The sequence below is a fragment of the Otolemur garnettii genome, unplaced genomic scaffold (assembly GCF_000181295.1).
Source record: "Otolemur garnettii isolate 467f Iridium unplaced genomic scaffold, OtoGar3 scaffold00122, whole genome shotgun sequence".
NCBI lineage: Eukaryota > Metazoa > Chordata > Mammalia > Primates > Galagidae > Otolemur > Otolemur garnettii.
Genome location: NW_003852517.1, coordinates 3,295,340 through 3,301,473, shown reverse-complemented (window position 1 = coordinate 3,301,473; position 6,134 = coordinate 3,295,340).

The following is a 6,134-nucleotide window of genomic DNA, read 5'->3' as shown; positions in this document are numbered from 1 at the left end:
AAGCAAGGGAGATGAGTATATTCAGGTATGTGGCAATAATACCACATTATTGTGCCTGAAGTTCAAGCCAGGTAAAAAGCAAAATAAGCTTATGAGAGCATGAAGGACAGTGAAAAGCGTTGGGATTAGGGGTTTGTAAATCTAGTCAGGGTTGAAGTATTGCTGGTAATAAACGGAGGGCATGAGTTAGAAAGACAGAAATGATGCTCGAAAGTGAGATTAAAGACAAGCTGTAGTTAGAATGATAAGTTCTCTGATGGGAACCTGGGAGTGAGTGGCTGACTAGAGTGGTGGTTAAGATTGTTGGGGGAAAAGGTCAAGGAACTAAGAAGCCAAGGATTGAAAAGTATAATCTCAGTGGCTATTGAAATCACCAAATATGAAAAGGGTAACGTGACAAATCACCCAAAACAATAATCATTCGTTACTGTTCATGGATGCTTGGGCCAGGAATTTGGAGCAGCTCAACAGTTTCTCAGGAGGTTGCCCTCAGTTGGTAGTCGTGGGGAGGTCTGGTCCAGAGAGGCCTGAGTGAGGCTCGAAGACCCACTTTCCAGTACGATGTTTTACTTACGTAGCTGGACATGGTAGTTTGGGGTCTCAATTCCTCTCCACATGGGCTTCTCCACAGGGCTGCTCGAGTCCTCATGGAGTGACAGTGGCTTTCCTCAGAGCACGTCATCCAAGACACCAAGGTGAGAGCTACAATGCCTTTTATGACCTAATCTCGGAAGTCACACACTGTCACTCACGCTGTATTCTATTGGGGTCAGACAGCTCTGATCCACTGAGGGAGGGGACTACACAGGGCATGAATATCAGAAACCTGGCATCAAAGGTGGCTTCTGAGAGTAAAGCTGCCACAAGTGATATGACGAAGTGGGAGGAACACAGCCAGCACTTGAGAGGGCTGCAAGGAACACAGTGTCCTCAGGGGAAAGCCAGGTTTCAGTCAGAGCAAGGCCAAAAGAGGCGTTAGAGAATTTTCAGAGGAAGTGCAGAGAACTTGGGATATAGGGGATTTTGTTAATATCTGTTCTTGAACTCCACAGCACAGCAAAGAAGCAGTCTGGGAGTTGGGGACAGAAGCAAGGCAAGGGACAGTATGTCACCTTTTGCCACTTTAATAAGTAAAATTTTCCTGAAGTATTATTCCGTAACTTGCATTTCATTATAAGAAAGTGTTTTCACCAGTAAGATTAGCCCATATCACAAAATTCCAAAATCACAGATGCTGGCATGGTTGTGGAGAAAAGGGAACACTTCTGCACTGCTGGTGGGATTGCAAACTAATACGTCCCTTTTGAAAAGTCATCTGGAGAACACTTAGAGAACTAAAAATAGACCTGCCATTTGATCCTATAATTCCTCTATTAGGTATATATTGAGAAGACCAAAAATCACACTACAATAAAGATATTTGTACCAGAATGTTCATTGCAGCCCAATTCATAATTGATAGGTCATGGAAGAAGCCCAAGTGCCCAATGACCCATGAATGGATCAATAAATTATGGTATATATACACCACGGAATACTATGCAGCCATAAAGAAAGATGGACACTTTGTCTCCTTCATGTTTACATGGATGGAGCTGGAGAATATTCTTCTTAGCAAAGTATCTCAAGAATGGAAGAAAAAGTATCTAATCTACTAAACCTTATTATGAAACTAATTTATAACTTTCATAGGAAAGCTATAACCCAATTTTAGACCAAGAATACAGGGAAAGGGGAGAGGGAGGGCAGAGGAGTGGGGAGGATGGTAGAGGGAGGCAGATTGGTGGGATCACGGATATGGTTTATCCTATGGGGGTACATGTGAATCTTTCTAAATGTAGATTATAAATGTCTTAACACAATAACTAAGAAAATGACATGAAGGCTATGTTAACCAGTTGGATGAAAGTATTTCAAACTGTATATAGAAACAACACACTGTACCCCATGATAGTATTAATGTACACAGCTATGATTTAATTAAAAAAAAAGAAAGGAAAATGTTTTAAGGACTTTATGAATTTTACTCTTTCAATATTTTTTTAATGTTCAGCATCATGACTGGCTTTACTATAGATCCTTGGAAAATGTCTCTATTAGTTTTTATCACTTTTCAGTCCTGCTAACCCATAAATAGTGAGTTAATGTATCTGAACCTCTGTATTCAATTTTGTTCCTTCCTGAAATCTGCCCAAACTACAATTAAAGGAGTGTGGACAGAAAGGGAGAACGGAAGAGGAGGTAAGAGGTTTTGAGCTTTTATATAACACAACACCAGAAACATTTGTAATCTGAGAAGAAGTGGCAACTAATTCATAAAACTGAGAAAACCAAGAGCCAAACTGACCCTGGGCAAAACTAAGGTCAACTTGATTTATACCACAGAGTCCTCAAAAAGTATAGGAATAGATAACACCCAAATACCTCTGGAACTGCTGATAAACGGGGAGGGAGGGAAGGAGAATAGCAGCTGAAGTAAGAGGACTCGGATCAGAGCTGTATGAGAAGCGGTTCTATCCCTAGGTCCTCTCCTCACCTCCAGGCTGCTAGGCAACTGTATAATTTTCACATGTACAGTGTTTTGTACTAAAGAAACGGCTTGTTGAGAAATCAGTAAAGACAAGATGTAGGATATGAAAACCAGGAAATGGAATCAGGAAAGTTGATGACAGCAATCCCCAGGAAGACGCTGAAGGTGGATCAGAGCCGGACTGGGTGTGGAAGGCAACCCCTTCACATGGAGCAGGGCACCTCAGTAGACAGATGAGCACCCTCGTCACCAAGTTCCCTGTTGTCCTTAGTTGAGAACAGAATCCCCTTGTGAGCTGGATTTTTTATTTTATTTTTGCCAGATGTCCAGTATCTAGTCCAAGTGCTCAAACTCTCTGGGAACCTGAAGCCATATCAGGAGCTGGCTACAAACTCTAATCAGTTTATTTTCTCCTGAAATACTTTCTTTGATAGCAGCAGCACCACCCTTTTCTTGCACAGGAAGATTGATGCTTGCTACTCTTTCTTTTCCTTTTTTTTTTTAAAGGAAGAGTGGTGGGTGGGGGAAATGGCTCTGGAGGTTGCCAGGTGGTTGTGGGCATGTTTCAGTGCAAATGCATTGCTGTGAGTTCTTAGCAACCAACACTCCATCAGAGACTGGGTGAGCTGGCCTGGTAAAGGGGATATGGTATACTCTTAATATAGACATAATATGGATACTTTTTTTTAATATAACACCTCACTATTAGTTGCATGTTTTGATTCAAGTACATTTTTGGTAACAGCCATTAATATCTTAAAAGTAAAACTGGATTCTAACCTTCAAACATTTTTTTATTTAGCATCTGGGTTCATTGTTATTTAATACTTTATTGCTTTATTTGCTTTATTTAATAAATTGCTTTATTTAATACTCATTTGCTTTATTAAAGCAAAATAAAAGCCTCACAGAGGCTCATGCCTGTGATCTCGGAGGCAGAGACTGGTGGATTGCCTGAGCTCAAGAGTCTTTAACCAATCCAAGCAAGAGCAGAGACCAGGTCTCTACTAAAAATAGAAAAACTAGCCAGGCGTTGCCCAGGGCAGTGGTCCCATCTACCACTAGCAGGCTGAGGCTGAGGCCAGACAATTCATCACTTGAGCCCAGGAGTTTGAGGTTGTTGTGAGATATAATGCCAGGGCCCTCTACCCAGGGGATCAGAATGAGACTCTCTAAATAAATAAATAAATAAACAAACAAAGAAATAGCAAAATAAAATGATTAAATTAAGTTACCGAAGTCCTCAATTTAAGTAAAGCACCTAGTTGGACAGATAAGGGGAAAGGTTTTAAGTAAAATGAAAGTGGATTTAAAACCTGACTTCAATGCCCACTAGCAGTTTGATGTGTGCACATTACTTCTGTGTGCCTCATCTGCTTCATTTGGGAAATAAAAAGGGAATAATAATAATAATCCCTTTGTAGTGTTACTGAGAGGATGAAAGCATAGATCATAGAGTTCAAGTTCTATATCTGGTAATAGGTTGGGCCACACATTTGGACCAATCTTCCTACTAAGAATAACTAAAAATGCTTTATAAAATATTTTTTTTTAATCTGTAATGCATCAAAGAGCTGACAAGGCAGGATTATCTGGCCATTATCTAAGGAACCCAGAAGCACAATTGAAGTAATGAAGCTGCTTTTGCCCTATACGTATCTGACCAAACCCTGAGATTTAGTTTTCAAGATCTGGTAAGGAGTCAGACAGAACACAGTCTCAGTGTGGAGAGTCTGATGGTAAACCACCATTCCCTAAAGCTGGGAGCGCACCCCAACAATGCCCCATCCCATGATCTCACTCCCAGGAAATTAGAAAGTGAGTGAGGAAGGACGTACCTAAAAATTTGTTATTGTAAAACAACCCTAAGGTCAGGTGCGGTGTCTTATGCCTCTAATCCCAGCACTCTGGGAGACTGAGGCAGTGGGTTGCCTGAGCTCACAGGTTGGAGACCAGCCTGAGCCAGAGGGAGGGGACCTGGTATCTAAATAGCCTAGTGTTATCTCAGGTGCCTGTAGTCCCAATTACTTGGGAGGCTGAGGCAAGAGAGTTGCTTGAGCCCAAGAGTTTGAGGTTGCTGTGAGCTATGATGCCACCAAGGCACTCTACAGGGGGTGACAAAGTGACTCTCTGTCTCAAAAAAAAAGAAAAAAAAAAAACCAACCCTCATGCTGATTTATAGACCATAGGCAATGAAATAAATAGGCATATAGTTTTTTTTTCCACAATTTAAAAAAAATGTTAAGATTGAATAATGGAAATAATTGCTACCAATTATCAAATGTTTGCCATTACCATATATTATGCAATAATAAATGTTTGTTAAAGAGTTCTTTTTAAAAAACATTAAAATCATCAAGAGTTTCACAATAAGCTGGGCTCCTGTAGCACAGTGGTTACTGTGCCAGCCACATACGTGGAGGCTGGCGGGTTCGAACCCGGCCTGGGCCAGCTAAACAACAGTGATGACAACCTCAACAAAAAATAGCTGGGCGTTGTGGCAGGCGCCTATAGTCCCAGCTACTTGGGAGGCTGAGGCAAGAAAATCGCTTAAGCCCAAGAGCTTGAGGTTGCTGTGACGCCACAGCACTCTACCGAGGGCAACATAAGACTATCTCAAAAAAAAATGTTTCACAATAGTAAAATCTGGCTGGCTTTTGGTTACTAGTTGAAGTCCCTGACACCTTGTACTTGCACTTAATTAAAAATTAATTATAGCATCCTTGGTTATTCCAAGAGTCATATTTTTGCTTTAAACAGGCAGTTGCCTTTGAAAGAAAATTTATTTATTTGTTTGTTTATTTATTTTTATGTATTAATGTAAGTGGAGAGTTTATTTGGGCCAAGTTTGAGGATCGCAACTGGGTAGCATAGATTCAAGTTGGTTAGCCGCAGTTACAAATGGATCTTTAAAGGAAAAAAATCCACTTGTAACTGCTGCTGATCCACTTTAAACTGCTTTTGTGTTTTTTTATAATTTTTATTTTTTAAATTTTAGATTAATGTGAGGTTGCAAATGATTAGGTTACATTGTTTGTGAACAAAATATAAAACGAGAAACATTTTTTATATTTGTCCACAGGCTGATGCTGTGGTTTGAAGTGTCCCCCAAAGTCCAGGTGTTAGAAACAATCCCCAGCGCACCGGTGTTGAGAGATGGGACCTTTAAGAGTTGGAGGTTAGCCCTCAGGAATGGATTAATGTCGTCACCTCAGGAGAGTGCTTGTTGTATTAATAAAAGCAAGTTGGGCCCTCTCTTGTTCTCTCTTGTGATCCTTTCCACCATGTTATTACACAAAAAGGAGGCCCTCCCTTAATCTGAGACTGCTTAGCCTTCAGAAACAGGAACCAAGTAAATTTCTGTTGATTATGAGTTACATAGTCTGTGATATTCTGTTTAAACAGCCTAAAACAGACGAAGACACCACGTATTTATAATACAATTTTCAGTGTTCTTCATTCTTGGATGAGAATCCATGTCTCTGTGTAACCTCATTCTTATTTTACCTAAATAACTTTTTAAAATATTTCTTTCTGGCTCGGCGCCTATAGCTCAACCGGCTAAGGCGCCAGCCACCTACACCTAAAGTGGTGGGTTCGAATC